The sequence below is a fragment of the Globicephala melas genome, chromosome 10, assembly GCF_963455315.2.
Source record: "Globicephala melas chromosome 10, mGloMel1.2, whole genome shotgun sequence".
Classification (NCBI taxonomy): Eukaryota; Metazoa; Chordata; class Mammalia; order Artiodactyla; family Delphinidae; genus Globicephala; species Globicephala melas.
This window is the reverse complement of record NC_083323.1, coordinates 8,628,898-8,645,353: the sequence shown is the minus strand read 5'-3', so window position 1 is coordinate 8,645,353 and position 16,456 is coordinate 8,628,898. Positions and strand designations below refer to the sequence as shown.

At 40.6% G+C, this 16,456-nt stretch overlaps 2 protein-coding genes across 3 annotated transcripts in view; one reads left to right on the top strand and one right to left on the bottom strand.

The window, feature by feature from the left end:
• The window catches only part of ENTHD1 (ENTH domain containing 1), a 102,534-nt gene extending 99,419 nt beyond the window's left edge, over positions 1–3,115 (bottom strand). The window contains exon 1 of the mRNA XM_030855390.3: positions 3,090–3,115. The gene's annotated coding sequence lies outside the window, so the exon portion shown is untranslated. The remainder of the gene's footprint in view (positions 1–3,089) is intronic.
• A 6,352-nt stretch (positions 3,116–9,467) lies between these two features.
• Positions 9,468–16,456, top strand: part of GRAP2 (GRB2 related adaptor protein 2) — a 60,862-nt gene continuing 53,873 nt past the window's right edge. For both annotated transcript variants that reach the window (XM_030855903.2, XM_030855902.2), the window contains exon 1: positions 9,468–9,643. The gene's annotated coding sequence lies outside the window, so the exon portion shown is untranslated. The remainder of the gene's footprint in view (positions 9,644–16,456) is intronic.

Here is a 16,456-nt window from a genome sequence, read left to right as displayed (position 1 = left end):
CAAGATAGAAAATCTATCTGTTTAATTAAGATTTCTCCAGAAGAGACTATCATCAACCTTAGGAAGAAAAAGAGAACTTATGTGTTTTTACAATTTTCTGATTTTCTCTCTTGTTTGCACTTCAAACACAGACATTTTTATCTGACTCAATCCTGCAGTGAAAACTCGATTTACAATGTGTTTCAATAAGCTATTAAAATTTTCAATCACAAGGGTTTTCTTTTTCTATTGTCCTTTTCTCCCCCTCTACCAAGCTCACTCAATGCAGAGATACACGGTTGACACTGGCTTAGAGAAACGAATATTGATCTGTTTCTCCACAAGTCTATTAAAACAAAAACAAAAACAAAACCCTGTTAGAATCATAACTTGCTGGAATTAAACAACAGTTTTTAAAACCCTCTTTTTCTTTTCTGGATAACTACCTATCTAGAAAATATACCCATACATATACCTATGTATATTTTGGAGGGACAAAATAATTTTTAGGTTTTCCTCTATTCTCTAACCCTCATTTTAAAATTTTTTAAAATGTTTTCATAAATGAACTTCCTGCCCAAGAAAACTATCTACATAATAGCTTTCCATCCAATAGAGTAGTTTAAAATGGATGTGCTGGACATCATACCAAAATTAAACATATTCCTAACCATTCGAAAAACCACAAGGAAAAATGTCTGGATAAGTGAATTAATATCATTTACTAACGTACAGTACTTTGTGACATGAACAAAGAATATGTAAGACACCATTCTACTAATGAAATCTTTTCAAGCTAACAAGGAGTTCAATAAATTGGTGTTAGTTGTAAATTATATGTTGTTTTACTATGTGTTTTAGACACCTGACTATATGCAAATGCTCAGTTTACTCAGTCCTTCAAAATTTTGAGATTATATCAATAAATACAGTGATGTGACATCTCAGACAAAAGTAGTGCCCAAGAGGGTAAATTTTCACACCTGAATTTTGGTTGTCTGGCTACCCAAATCCCTGTAATATTTAGAAATGGAGAGAAGTAAGATATTTCATATCATAAACCTGGGTTGCCCCCTCTGACAGGCCTTCACCCACCACACTTACTACTTAGGTCTACCCATCATGCTCTTTTCAGCACCCAGTTTACTTCCTTCATGACACTTAACAGGATGCATAGTTATGTGTCTGTTATTTTCTCTTGGCTTTCTTCACCACCAAACTGGAAATTCCTTGAGAGCAGGGACCATGACTGTCTTATTTACCAGTGTAATCCTACTGTGTAAACAGGTACCTAGCACATAGCAGGCACTCAAGAAACAGGTCATTGAGTGAATGACCAAGTGGTGGAGTGATACTGCTTTGGGATAAACCTGAATTGATTCTACAGCTTTTAATTATAAACATGACACTTAAAATATATAATCTAGCTCTTGTAATTGTCAAGTAAAACTCTAGAGTTTTGAGCAAACATTTTCAAATCAATCAACAAGTATTTCTTGAGTACCTACCATTTATATGGCTTTGTGGAGGATATAAGAAATATAAAACATGCTCCTTACATTCAAAAACATCATTTAGCTAAGGAGCTTTCTCCCTTAAATGATTCTAAAATAAACAAATGATGAGGTATAAAAAGATCTCTTAATTTTCTTATTACATTTACCCACTTCCACAATTCTTTGGCAAAGGCTGTTTTCTCCCCCAACTTTACCTCAATCATAACAGGAGAGCATTTAAGTTGTCGAGTGACATTAAAATATGGGTCCACAATCTCTTATCTGAATCTTTTGAGGCCAAATGAGTCATGGAATTCAAACTCAATTTTGGGGGGGTAACTTTTGAAGGGTAATGCCATGCCTACAACCACATATTACATGATACGCATAGTGAGATCTGGGGTAAATTAAGCAAGGTCTGAACAATCAAACACATTAACATGACTGCAAAAATAATTTGCAAATATTTGGAATAAGTAAAGACAAATGGCTGTTTCAGTTCAGATCTTGTGGCCAGATAAGTTAGGGGAAAAAATTGGTTTTCAAAACTTTCTGGATGTCAGAATTGAGAATAAAAGATTGCGGAGCTAAACTGACGTTTTCCAAAGATTTAGGACAACAATGACAACAGCATCTAAGAGGCTGAGTACCAACACGCATCTCTGGAAAGACACATTTAGGGTAGTGCTATGAGGACAGCACAGCTCTTGTGTTTATACAGGTTCTGCCTGTAGACATGAGATCAACTCAGGAGAAAATAAGCTCTGGCCAAGATCATTATAGAAGAAGGATTACAGAGAATATCTCAGCATTAGAAGGTGTTGCTGTTTTGATGGAAAGAACATTGCAAGAGTCAACCTAACTTGAGTCCCTCCTGTGTGTTCATTAAATCACTCAACTATTAATTTTCCAGAATTTACCATGTGACAGACTCCATTTCCAAGAAATGGAGAAACAGGTGCACAAGACACAGTCTCCACCCTCTGGAGTAAATGGCTACTCTTTACTGAATGCTCACAACGTGTTCACACCTAGGCACTCAGTACCTCATCTCATTACTTTAATTAGGATTCCAGAGGCACGGATTTGAGGTCCTGCTCTGCCATTTCCTAATTAGGGCTTAAGGACTTCTCTGAGCCTCAATTTCCCCGTCTGCAGCAGAAGGAATAATCACCTAGGGAAGACTGTTGAGGGGAAGACATGAGATGTCCTGTAAAGAACTTCTAACGTGAAGGGCAGAGGGAGAATCAACTGCCTGTAGCCAGGGTCGTTCCTTGGCATTCGCTTCATTCATTCAACAATCTTTTCAGAATAACCACTGTGCTCCAGGCAGGCCCTGGGGAGGGCACTGGGTCACACAGACGACTCAGCCCAGCGACTGCCCTCAGGGAATTTACTGCGAGCGGGAGGCTTGGAGAAGCTTCTAGAAGAAGGGAGTGACGTGATGGCGTCACACAATAATGACCTTCCCTCACGCAGGCCTGCGGGCCTCGTCGCCCTCCCGCCTGCCTCCGGCCGGAGCAGGGAAGCAGCACGGGATGGGCAGCGGGATAGCACCCCCTCCAGTCCCCTCCAGGGCCCGTCCCTCCCCACCCCCACACTAGGGGCTCCTACCAGAGGAGAACGTCCAGCCGCCGGGTTCCGGGCTTTTCCCTCCGCAACACAAGCCCCGCCTCCTCCAACCGGGCCAGAGCGCCCACGCCCGTTCCCACTTCCTCTTCCTCACTTCCGGCCTTTCCCAGAGGCAAAGTCTGCCGCTCCCAGGGCTTCGGAGGAGAGGGATCTCGAGGGTTAAAATAAGCCCCGCTTGAGGGTATCCCGCGGCTTGAAGGCAAATGTCTTCATTTCATGATCTGTTGGGCTGTGGCACTGCCCTAATCCTTCATTCAAATAATAAATTTTACAATTTGTGTTATTAGTGTAATTTTAACTGACTGGAAACACCGTCCACAGCTGATTTTCATCTCAAAGGACAAAGAATGTAATCTCTAGTAGTAGATTACTAGAGATGAAAAGTGTGTGTGATGGGCAGTGACAGAGTGCCTCCGATGAGGGCCTCAGGTACCACTGATGGGTAGTCCTTGAAATATTCGACTGACCTTCACTGGGCACCTACCATGTGTCAGGCACCCCCGAAAGCAGCAAGGACTCAGATAGGACAGAGTTCGATGCTGGGTGAGTTTCGAGGCTAGTGGAGGTACCATCCCAGAAGATTGCGACAAGATGTGTATAGCATAATGGGAGAAGAGAGAGCATCTAATTCTACCAAGGAGTATTTGAGGGCCGGTTTCAGAGAACAGTTTACATCTGAATTGAATCTTAAAGGATGACAGGAGTTCTCTAGATAGGCGAAGTAGAGGAAGCCATTAGAGGCAAAGGGCACATCATAAGTAACGGCTTGACAGCTGAGAGAGCCTATTATCTTGGTAAAACTACAAGCACTGTAGTTACCATGGCTGTCACAGACTATTAGTGAAACAGCACAGGGAGATGAAGTGCCAGAGGAAATTCAGATCATGAAGAACCTTGTCTGTACAACCAGGTGATTTTATCCAGTAGGCATTGAAAATGTAATCGAACCCATGTTTTAAAGAACCGTGGTGGCTGAGTGGAATACTGACTGGAATGGAAGGAAAGAGATTTAGAGAATAGGAAAATGCTTAGTAAATGAAAGTTACCTTTGTTTTTGGTTCCTACTGCTTCAATCATAATTATTATAATAACAGCCTGCATTATTGATACTGACATGTAGATAGGTAAGTGTAATACAAAATGATAGGAGATATGGGGCTTCCCTGGTGGTTCAGTGGTTGGGAGTCCGCCTGCCAATGCAGGGGACACGGGTTCGAACCCTGGTCTGGGAAGATCCCACATGCCGTGGAGCAACTAAGCCCGTGAGCCACAACTACTGAGCCTGCGTGCTGCAACTACTGAAACCTGCACACCTAGAGCCAGTGCCCAACAACAAGAGAAGCCACCGCAATGAGAAGCCTGTACACCACAACGAAGAGTAGCCCCCACTCGCCACAACTAGAGAAAGCCCGCGCACAGCAACGAAGGCCTAGCACAGCCAAAAATAAATAAATAAAATAAATATATTTTAAAAAGATAGGAGATATGAAAGAAGTTGGTACATTATAACCAACTTAGCTGGCTGTAATATAGAGTGGTGGGGGTAGGAGCCAGAGGGAAATTGAAAAGATGACCTGGAAATGGGTGGTTCAGGACCTTGAATGCCATGGTAAGGTGTTGGACTTATAAAGGAGTGAGGAATAAACCAGAAGTATTTTTTACCTAGAGTTATAGTTTATGAAGACTTTTTATATGCATATCTTATGTAAATTTCAAAGGAAGTCTGAAATGTAGGTGTTATTATCCCATTTTACAGATAATAGTGCTAAGTTTGAGGCACATGCCATCATTCTACATTAGAGCCAGGCACTATTCTGAGCCATGAGAATATAAGGAAGTTATAATCTAATAGTCTAATAAACAGGAATACGTCAGTAAATGTGACAAATTACCATGATAAAGGCAAGTATAGATTGCTATGGGAGTCAAAAAGGAATTTGTCCAAACCACACAGTTAGGGAAGGCTTCCTGGAGGAAGTGAACCTGAGCAGAGTTTGCAGGAACAAATAGGTTATATGACTTCCCCAGTAATATTCAACTAGCAAGGATTTACCTGGAACTTGAACCCAGATCTCCTGCATGCAATCCTATGCTCTTTCCCCTATGCTGAGAACCAACCTTTGTCCTTGATGTTGAGGTTCATTGACCTTCTCAGTCACAGGTCTACCTGTTATATTTTGAGGTCAGAGACCCCAATTTTTTCTTTTTAAGCCCATTCATTTTCTCCTTTTAGAACAAATCTCCCAGTGTGTTCAGAAAAATAGATTGGAAGCAGGAACAGAGGGATTGGAAATAGAATAGAAGTTTATAATAGTTCTGGCAATAAGTGATGAAAGCCGTAACCAAAGCAGAAGTCATGGGCCTGGTGCCATACTCCGCTCTGCTCATTCTTCTCTGACACGCGGACTTTTGCATATGACGTTAAAGCGTAGTATTTACTGGACTTGGCTCCAGATACATGTGGGAGTGAGGGAGAAGAAGGAGTCTACAGTGACTCTCAAGTTTCTGTTTCGTGTGAATGGTTGTCGCTAGTTCACCTAGATATGTACACGTTCTGAGGAACAGATTTGGCAGGAAAGATGTTGAATTCTGTTTTGGACATTTTGAATGCGAGGTGTCTGGGGGCGACCATGGGAAGATGCCCAGGAGACAGCTGAGTAGAAATAACTGGAATAAAGGAGAAGGTTCTGGGCTGGGCTCACAGACTTGAGAGTAGCCAGCATATAGGAGTTGATTGAAGGGTCAGATGGAAAAAAGAGAACAGAGCAAACTCGAAGACGGTGGTCCCCGTGCAGGTGGAGAGGCCAGTAACAGTGACGGAGTGGATCAGGCAGGCTAATGGCTCACGTGCTACCAACCTATGGATTTAACTCCACTAGAGAAACATTGTGTAAAGACATTCTTCTTGTCTGCTTTCCTCCATTTGGGGGCACCATAATTTAGTTGCAATACTGTAGCATCCACCAAATACAGACATCATTTTACCACGATAACTTGGTGTGGGTTTATTTTGTTTTTTTTCCCTGAACTCAGAGTTCTATAAAAGAGAACAAAGCTTTCTTCACTTGGTTTCCAGGACATCACTTCTTTTCATCGCCTTGGCAGTTTTCCTCTTATTTCTCTGACCTCTCGACTTTGGAGGAGTCGGCTCTCTGTCTGTATTCATTTCCGGGGTGTTTTTATCCAGTCTCATAGTTTTCAACACCCTTCCGTCTCTCAACAACAGTCAAGGTTTCATCGCCAGCCCTAACCTCTCTCGACCTCCAGACTCATATGTCTAACTCCCTTGTCGGCCCCACTGGCATGTCTCATAGACATCTCAAATTTAATATGTCCGAAATCTAACTCCTGATCTGGAATTCAGACCTGCTACCCCACAGTCACTCCTGTGTCAGGAAATGACACATCCTTGCTGCTAGTTTCTCGGGCCACGAACCTTGGGGTCACCGCTGACGTATCTCTTTGTCTCTCACACTGCACATCGTGTCCGTGAGTGCACCTGTGCCACAGGGTGGCTACCAAGTCTGGGTTACATGTGCTCCATAGATAATAAACGGTTTATCAATGCCACATTTCTAATACACATAAAATAATAATAATATCTATGGCTCCAGACTTTATGGTCACCCTGTATATTCAGAATTCAATCACTCTCCAACATCTGTCCTAAGTCACTGTCATCTCTTGCAAGGATCGTTGCAGTAGCCTCCCACCTGCTCTCTCTGCTTTTTCTCTTGCTTTCTTACTGTACAATCTATTATCAACACAGTGATCAGCATGAGACTTGAAAAACTTAAAACACAAGTCAGATCATATTATTCTCTAGTTCAAAATCTTCCATTGGCTCTCATCTCACTCAAGAATAAAATCCAAAGACCTTGCAACAGCCAGTGAGGCCCTACGTGTTTCGGCCCCTGCTCCCTCTCTGATGTCCATCTCGACTCCTCGCCACCTCACTCACTGCATCAAGCTTGCTTCCACCTTCAGGCTTTGCCCCTGCGAGTCTCAATACCTACAAAAGCTGTTTCCCCAAAGAACCATCAGGCCGGATCCCTCACTTTGTTCTGGACTTTGCTCAAATATCCTTTGATCCCCTAATGAAATCACAACCCCTGCTTCAGTCACACTGTCTATGACTCTTGCTCCATTTTATAATTCTCTGTGGCAGTACAGCCATCTGATGTATGTATTATTCCTTCCTCTACCAGAATGTGAAATCCAGGAGGTCAGGGACTATGTTTTGTTCACTGATACATTCCCAGTACCTGGAACAGGCTTAACGAGGAGTAGGTGTTCAAACAGTATCTATTGAATGAATAAAAAGAGAATGTCTGAATCCATACTATTAGATGAAAAGTACACATTTTACCACATTTTACTTAAATTAAACATAATTATAAATAAGAAGTTCTGATAGTAACAATGACCTGTCAAAAGGAATTGCTGGAAAATTTTAAACAAGTATGGTTTTAAATGAAAATTTCTCCATGGTGGATAAGTCCAGATTTCATATATGTCTTAATCCTCCTGATTTTGCTTATATTTTTATGAGCGTCCTGTGATGGTGAGGACTGAGTTGCTGGCATCTTACATGAGGGTTTTTATTCTCAGTTTCTGCCTTTGCACCAGTTCAGTTACAGAGCTGCTATGAAATTAACCACTAAAGGGGCCTTGCTTCCCCCCCAATATGCTCTGTAACATGTCTGCAGATCATTACTACCAAAATAACTTCTCTGTGAGATCTTCCTGTTCTGCCGTCGGCGCCATACTTGGAGGGGAAAGGGTTGTATTCTGCTCCCTGGGGGCATTGCCCTGTGGGAAAGCAGCTTCCCCGCTGGTGCTCAGAACACCACGGCACTTCCTGTACAGCCCTAGTCAACAGTCCCCTTCCTTCCCACTTCAAAGCCACTGGCTCGGGATAAGGACTGTGGCCAGAGGATTTCAGTGTTTGAAAACTAGCGATGGAGCTGTCGGGTGATCCCACCAAGAAGGCCCTTAGAATCTGGAGACTGAAGAACACTGAGGCCAACATGGAGATGCTGTTTTAAAATCGTTGTTATCTTGAAAAGTCTGTCTCTATAACATGTGGAAGTAGTGGGGACCCTGTTCAGATGCAATTTGGATTTAAGAACATTTGACAAACTTGCATTAATAAAAAGAAAGTTCTTTATTACAGACGTAAGAGGAGCAAATTCCTTCCTTTAAGTCATTTGACCAGTCATTTACTGAGAACCCACTATGACCAAGTACTCTAGTGACTCCACACCAGATTCTTTTCTATTTCAATAAAAATGTTGAGTGATCATAACCAAGGAGAAATTCCCCCCCAGAAAAGGAAATCTTGAGCAAGGTTTAGGTATAAGGAGGCAAAGAGATAGAAAAGGATACCATTTCACAATGGAGAATAAGTTTAAATCAGAGACTCCCAAGTTGTCTTATCTGATACCGTCCTTCTTAGCCTTTAAGGGATTCACACTGGGAACATCTTGTCAGCCAGTACTTCCCTCTTTATCTTGGGTCTGTTCACCCAACGCTGAACGGTGCCACTTAGCACGTAGCAATGTCTCTAATTTTGTGCAAAATATGCAACGTGGCAATCCGTTTTCTAACAAGGGCAAAGACAGAGGAAGAGGCCTTCGCAAGTTACACTTGGTATGGGAGGAAGGAGCTTAAAGAAGAGAGCTGGCTATAAATTTGAAGGTAAGAGCTAAGGAAGTTGAAGGTGACAAAAACGTTAGGTCGTGAAAAATCTTCAAATCCCAGAAATATTTTAGTCCAACCTACTCAGGAGAAAATGAAACCCCCCAAATCTAAGTAACAAGCCCCAGCTCACACCTGACTATGGCAAAGCTGGGGTTAGAACTCGTCCTGGCGTAAGTTTTTCTTCTGTCTTTTCTTAAGGGTAATATTGTGGGCTGAGTTCACTAAGAAAGCATTTTCTTTTTTCTGGGATTTTAACATTGAGAGTGATCCGGGATGGTATTAACAACGTTCCACTAAGAAGTCCTAATGTTCCTCTGGATGCTTGGATAGACTCAGAAAATGCATTTTCCTTAAGACCAGCAGCATCTTGCTGACGGACCATCTCTAGGATTAGAATTTTTCTTATGTGAACATAATCGTTCGGGGCGAACTTGTTAAAACTGAAACCAAGCATAAGGAAGCAAAAGTGTTTCAGTGAACCTCCTGCGTTTTAGTTCTACTCCAGCAGCAAGAAGACAAAACCACATAACCTAAGGCTCACGCCCAACTCTCTGGAGCCCTGTATCTGCTAGTTCCTGTGTGGTTTGCACACAGACTGCAGGGCCGGCTGGGGGTAGTTTGAGGGAGGGAAGAAGAAGCCAGGGAGGAGGAGGCACTCAATGGATCTGCGAGCCTGTGCCCTGGGTTAGTGTGGTACTTGGAAGACAGCACAAGGTGGATCTGTACTCTGAAATGCAGACATTTTGATGTTGGAATTCATCTTCCTTGTTGCAAGAAAGGATTCTAATAACTCGGTGTCAAAGGCATAGACTCAACCTCTTCTCTTCTGAAAGGTATGTCATTATACACCATCAGTCCACACGCTCTAGAGATCTTGGATAGTTTTATTATTTGCACAATGTTCTCTAGGAGTCAATCTAATTAAATGAATCCCATGGGCTCTGTAAATATTGGTTTTAATTTTCGGTTCATCACCAAAGGTCTCTACATCTTTTTCTGTAGCAGTGTTTGTGGTGATAGGATTCGACTTCTAGTGAATGAACTAGACTGCTCCTTACCCAGCCCGTTACACAAAAAGACTCCACTAATTGGCTTCTGAGCCATCTCAGGAAAAGACTTTGGATCCTGGGATTACAGAGGTGAAATTCCACTTCACCAGTGTCAGCATTTATTCCAAATTGGGTTGGGGGGGCGGGGGGCGGGGGGCGGCAGGTGAAAGGCGGAGCAGCAATGAATGAATACCAGTACTGCGTGGTCAGGATTTTTCTTGGGGCTTGCATTTCTACTTCTGTTAGTATTTATGGTGCCTTTACAAAGCACACCAGTTTGGGTTCCTTTACAAAAGGAAAACTACGTTGAAATAGGTTTTGAGAGAGTGTTGTCTGTCTTTGTCTCTTTATTAACAGTTAACACTGTGTCCCTAAGACGGTCTCCAGTTCAGGCACTGAGCCTGAACACAACTCTCTGACACTCTCTGCCCCACCCGCCCTCAAACCTGAGGATGGAATACACACACCAAAGTTTGAGCCAACTTAAAACTATCATTTTTACATACTTGGAATTGTTAATAAAGTATATGTAACTTCATCTGCACATTACTGAAAATATACACCCCCAGAGGAATTAAGAGGTGGGAAAATGTTTAGGATTTAAAACTCCAATAGGAAAGATTACATGTGCTCATGTCCTGTCATCTGAGGGTGGGAAACCTCAGGGTGAAAAACCTTTCATCGTCTACAACTACATTTATCAGACTTACTTGTTCTTTAGTGGGTCCTCTTTCTTTTTTTTTTTTTTTCCTTGCTTTTGGTTTCTGAAAGAACATTCAGTATACGTGTACCCTGCTTTAACAACCCAGGATTGTTTATAAAACTTCACGTTTTTAAAATAATTTTAAAGGGATCCTCTTTACAAAAGGATCCATTATTAAATAAAGGGCACTGTGTAAATTGAGAACGATCTAAGTGTATCTAAATTTCAAGTTTTAAAAATTGATTTGCGCCCTTTTGGAGAAATTTAGGGATTTTTCTGGTAAAGGGAGACAGCCCTATATCATTGAATAAAACTATCTTTTTAGATTGAACTTGGAGTGTCTCCCATGTAGTAAACTGTAATCTGATTCTCCCTACATTGTAATAGATTTCATCTTTTTAAAATGACTTTACGGAAGCAGAGGGGAAGGAGGTGATCGATTTGTTCAAAATGAAGAAGTATTTCCATTGCTAATATAATATCCTTTTGAATATCTTCTATATCTTGGGCCCTGATGAAAATCCCTTATCTTTTTTTAACATTTCAATTGTTCTACGTCTATTTCATAGGGATATTGTAAGAATAAATGAGTTAACATAGATATGAAATGGCTTAGGAAAAAGGCGCTGTGAAAATACAGGGTAATATCAGTATCAGTTATCTCTTTGAACCTTGATCATTTTCTTCCCACTTCTTATATGAACTATATCTCACTTACTGCCTGAAGCCGTCTCTTTCAGAGCCCTTGCCTTCCGGAGGGGCTGAAAATGGCCTAGTTCCCACATACTTATTGATTCTCAGAGAACAACACCTGCGGGTATTGGCGATCTGTAGGGCTCACGCCTGCACTCTAGCAGAACTTGCTTCTTTTCCTGGCTCAAGAAAAGTCTACGATTCTTCAAAAATGTGTCATTAAGCGTGATTCCATCAGGATTTCTTAAACAAGCAAGAGTTGCTGCTGGATTAGTCCTAGGGACAGGCTTCATTTTTGTGCCCTCATAAAACAAACTCAAAACTTGGTCAAGAATCTTTAGGACCTAAGCTATTTGAATCAAAGGATGGGGTTGACTGACCCCCATTTGTCCATCTCAAGTACTTGCCCACCATTTCTCGATTTGTAAAGGAACAACACAGCCCTCTGTGTGTGTGTGTGTGTGTGTGTGCATGTCTTTTTTTTTTTTTTGCCTCTTTACAATTCTTAGGAAAATATAGCCTCATTTAACAAATGAACATTTATTAACACTTATTGTGCATTTACTATGTGTCAGGCCTTGTGCTAGGCACTGACTTCTCTTCAACAATGTTAATATTATTGGTTTCAATAAGCTTGAGCCAATAGGAATTCAGTAAATAATTTTTTTAAAAAAAACAGGTTTTTTAAAAAATATGCATTCACAGCAAACATTTTGGAGAATTAAAAGAAACTATTACTAAGTACGTGAAGATTAAAGTCTTACATGCCCTCCAAAGAAGATATAAGACATACATCTTACGAAGAAAGTGAGTAACATGTCCAAACATAAAGAAAAGATGAAATATTTGTACAGTGAATACCTCTATACTTACCTCCTAGTTTCAACGATTGCTAACTTTTCGGCATATTTGTTCTATCTATATGTATTTCTTTCTGAACTATTTGTAAGTTACAGACAAAATGATACTTCACCCCTAAATAATTCAGTAAACATCTAAGAATAAGAACATTCTCCTACATAACCACAATGCAATCATTATACCTAAGAAGATGAACAGTAATTCATTAATATCATCTAATATCTAGACCATATCTAACCTTAACCATTATCCCCCAAATATTGTCCATAAAACTAGGACCTAATTTTTAAAAGAAACATACATTTTTGCATTAGGGTTTTATGTCTTTTTATTCAACATTGGATATTTTTGAAAAGGTTAGGCATTATCTTGTAGAATGTCCTACATCCTGGATTTGTTGTTGTCTCATGGTGTCATTTAATTTGTTCTTCTATCCCCTGTATTTCCCTGTAAACTCCAAGTTAGAACTGAAGCACTGATTAGATTTCAAATGAACGTATTTTACAGGTGCTCCATATTGCATCTCATCAGGAGACACTTAGTGCCAGATTGTCCCTCTATTTGTGACACTCAGTTTGATTGTGGCTCAAGGTCGTCATCTCACTCCAGGGATCCCTTTGCAATTAACAAGTGATCTGACAGGATCACACTTAGGCATTGTGGTAATATCCTACCTCCTAACAAACCTCACTCACTAGCTTTAGTGAGTCTTTAGAATCCTTGCCTAACTCAACTATTCCATTGGGGGTCATATACATTTTAGTACAGTTTGAAGAAGGATTAGACATACACATTCATCATTACCCGCAGCAACAGCAGATATTTATTGAGTGTTTAAGTTCAGGTGATAACAAGGATGATGATGATGTTGATGATAGTGATGATGTTGATGTTGATGATGATGATAGTAATAAGTAACATTTACTGAGTGCTGCTGTGGAGCCAGATGGTCTAGGTTTGAGGCCAATCCTTCCGTTACTAACTAGGCCAATAGGGACAAGTTACTTAGTCTTTCTGTGCCTTAGTTTCTTAAGCTATAAAATGAGAGTGATATTGGTACCTATCTCATCATATTGTGTTGAAGATTAAATAATTTATACACGTATAGGTTTTTGTTTGTTTGTTTTTTGTTTTATTTTATTGGAGTATAGTTGATTTACACTGTTGTGTTAGTTTCAGTTGTACAGCAAAGTGATTCAGTTATACATATTCATATATTCTTTTTTTTCAAATTCTTTTCCCATATAGTTATTACAGAATATTAAGTAGAGTTTCCTGTGCTGTACATTAGGTCCTTGTTGGTTATCTATTTTATATATAGTAGAGTGTGTATCTTAATCTCAAACTCCTAATTTATTCCTCCCCCCGGCCATGTTTCCCCTTGGGTAACCGTAAGTTTGTTTTTGAAATTTGCGAGTCTGTTTCTGTTTTGTAAATAAGTTCCTTTGCATCATTTTTTAAAACTAGGTTCCACATATGAGTGATATCATATGATATTTGTCTTTCTCTGTTATACATAAATTTTCTAAAACAGTGTCTGTTATTATTATTTGCCAAGCACTTTACAGGTATTAACTCATTTGCTTCTCCTAACGGCACAATGAAACAAGGGCTAATATCACCCTTCTTTTGTAAGTGAGGAAATTGAGGTACAGAGAGGTTAAGTAACTTGTACAAGGTCACTTAACTTGTATGTGGTAGAGCCTGGATTTGAACCCAGGCGGTCTGATTCCAGAGCATTCTCTTGAAGACTCCTGGCACATGGGATGGGAAGGAACACAATTGGAACTGAAAGAAAATCAGTTATAGCCTCCCACCCCCACCCCATCCTATCACCACCCAAGTTTTAAGTTATTTTAAGTTACTGAAAATCTGGAAGCGTTGCTACGAAAATGTATTTTAGGTTTGGTTCATCTGATAATAGCACTCTATTAAGCACAGATGAGTATGCTTATTGCACTACTATAGCTCAAGGCTACGTATAAGAAACTTTAAACAGCAGAGATAATGCTAGGATTGAAAAATATAAAACTATAAAGGAAGAGGAAGGAAAAAAAACTGAAAGGAATAATACAAGAGGGGAGTTATGAGATCTCAGAGCCTTGGGGCAGAAGGTGATATTTTGATATAGTCAAGGGGGAAAAAAAAACCTCTTATTTTTCACATTACTGTACTGTGTAAGATTTTACCACTAAAACACAAGTGTATAGCCATTGTCAGATTTATAAAAGACCACACTGGATTTCTTTATGGGACGATGGATGAGTCTTGTTGGTAGGTAACGTTCCTGGTTGGTTATCTCACTCACTCAGATACTCCATAAGTCAGTCCATGGCTTTGGAAACACATAACTGTACACAGAAAAGGCCTCACAAACCAGGTGTTGGTCCTTACCCCTTCATTAGCATTAAAAAATGGTCCCAGTGCTGTCTTATTCACTCTTTCTATTGCCGTTACAGAAAGCTCTCAAGTATAATTTTCTAAAGAGAACTAACAATAAGTGAGAAAAAAAGTCCAACATTAATAATGTTTTTATGCATTTCCAACATAGTCATTGCTAAATTGGTTCTGCCTTTTTATGTTTTTTAATGAAAAGCAGGCTAATTGATCAACTGGTCATGAATAATACTTTTTCATTTGTTTTTCTCCACACCTCTCAGCCTTCCAGAACCACGAGCTTAATGTAGCAGCCTCCAAATGGTTTATGATTGGTGTCTATTGTCCAGTGCTTTATGGGAAAATACTGGAAACAAACTGCTGGAAACTCAGTAGGAACTCAGTAAATAATAAGTAGATACTTCTCTTGTTAAATATGATTTTAAAGAAAAGTCTTTAAATAAGTAGGAAATATTACTAAGGAAGTACACTAGTAGAAAAAAAACCTGGTTGATTTATAATTTGAATTTTCATCATCATTTTATAAGCGATGGATTTTTAGCAGTTTACAGAGCGAAGTGTGAGGTCAGATTAGCTCCCCTCCCCCAAACGGATTTATATTCTAAAAATGTGAATTGTTGAATTCGTAAAGCCAGCAGGAAGATCCCAGCCATACATTAAATCATATTTTAATACATTATATCAACCTTTTAGGTTGATCATACATGTGTTGATATCCATAGCACAGGGGTTCTTACTGGCGGTGGTGAAGCTAGAGGTGAACAGTCGTTTCAGAGACACATTTAGGAAGCTGATTAAAGCTACAGAAACTCTCCGCAGGGGTGAAAAATACGCCTAGCGTTCATCCACACACACCTTTACACAGAATTTCCAGTGGACCATCTCCTTCCTCCCCCTCCAAGAGTCCATCCATATATTCTCAGAAGGAAAAACAGCCTTTATCTGAAGAGTTTTTTTTTTTTTACCCTCAGCCTTATAAAGCTTTAAAAAGCGTTTTCACACATTATCTCATTTGATCTGCCTGTGATCTTTGAGGCAGACAGACCACATATTTTGCCTCTCATGTTGCAGAGTGGGAAAAGCAAAGCTCGCGAGTTTAAGTGACTTGCTAAAGGTAAGTTTGCTAACGTCTGCCAAGACCTAGTACCTAGGCTGTGAAATTGTAGCCCAGGGCTCCTTCTGCTACTCTGGTCTGGGCACAGCATTCTGGAGGCACAGGAACCCTTGATGGGGGTTCTGGAAATCTGAATTCTGGCTCTACTGGAAACTACCTGCGTGACCTTGAACATGACACTGTAGCCTCTCTGGGCCTCAGTTTCCTTCTCAGTCGAGTGAGAGGTCAGATCACATGTTCTCGGAAGCCCCTTCCATTCTCTGTTGCAAACTTCCTAATCCCCCCCGCCCCCCGCAGTCTGAGCAGAGGGAAATGACTTTTCTCTGCGATAGATGGCAAGACCTTTCACCCTGCCCTGTAGGCCATTAGAGCTGGCGTCCAGTTTAGATGGGTTCCTTTTCAACGTCCAGATCCTGCTAGAAACCGTCAACATGGACAGTGCTTTTGTGGGCTGCTGGTGTGTCGTTCTGCTGGTTGCCTCATTTTCCTGCAGGGCTGGCTGTCTCACAGCAATTTTGCTCTGACTCTGTGCTCTGCATCCGACAGACGTGCCGTGATATTTTATGATTCTTCTTGGGTAGTTCAGAATATAATATGGAAATAAAGAATGCTGATGGACTTATTTGGGGCTGATAGACCTTATCCTTCTAAAAACGTTATTTCTCTTGAAGGACGCAAATCTTCCACCTGATTTTTCGTCATTAGCAGTTATTTCCTTTAATGTCCTTGAAAGGTGCTTGGAAATCGGAGAGTCGTGAGAGAGCCAACAGCACCGAACACAGACGCCCTGAGACAAGAAAGGACATGACCAAGCCCTTTCCTTTGTGGG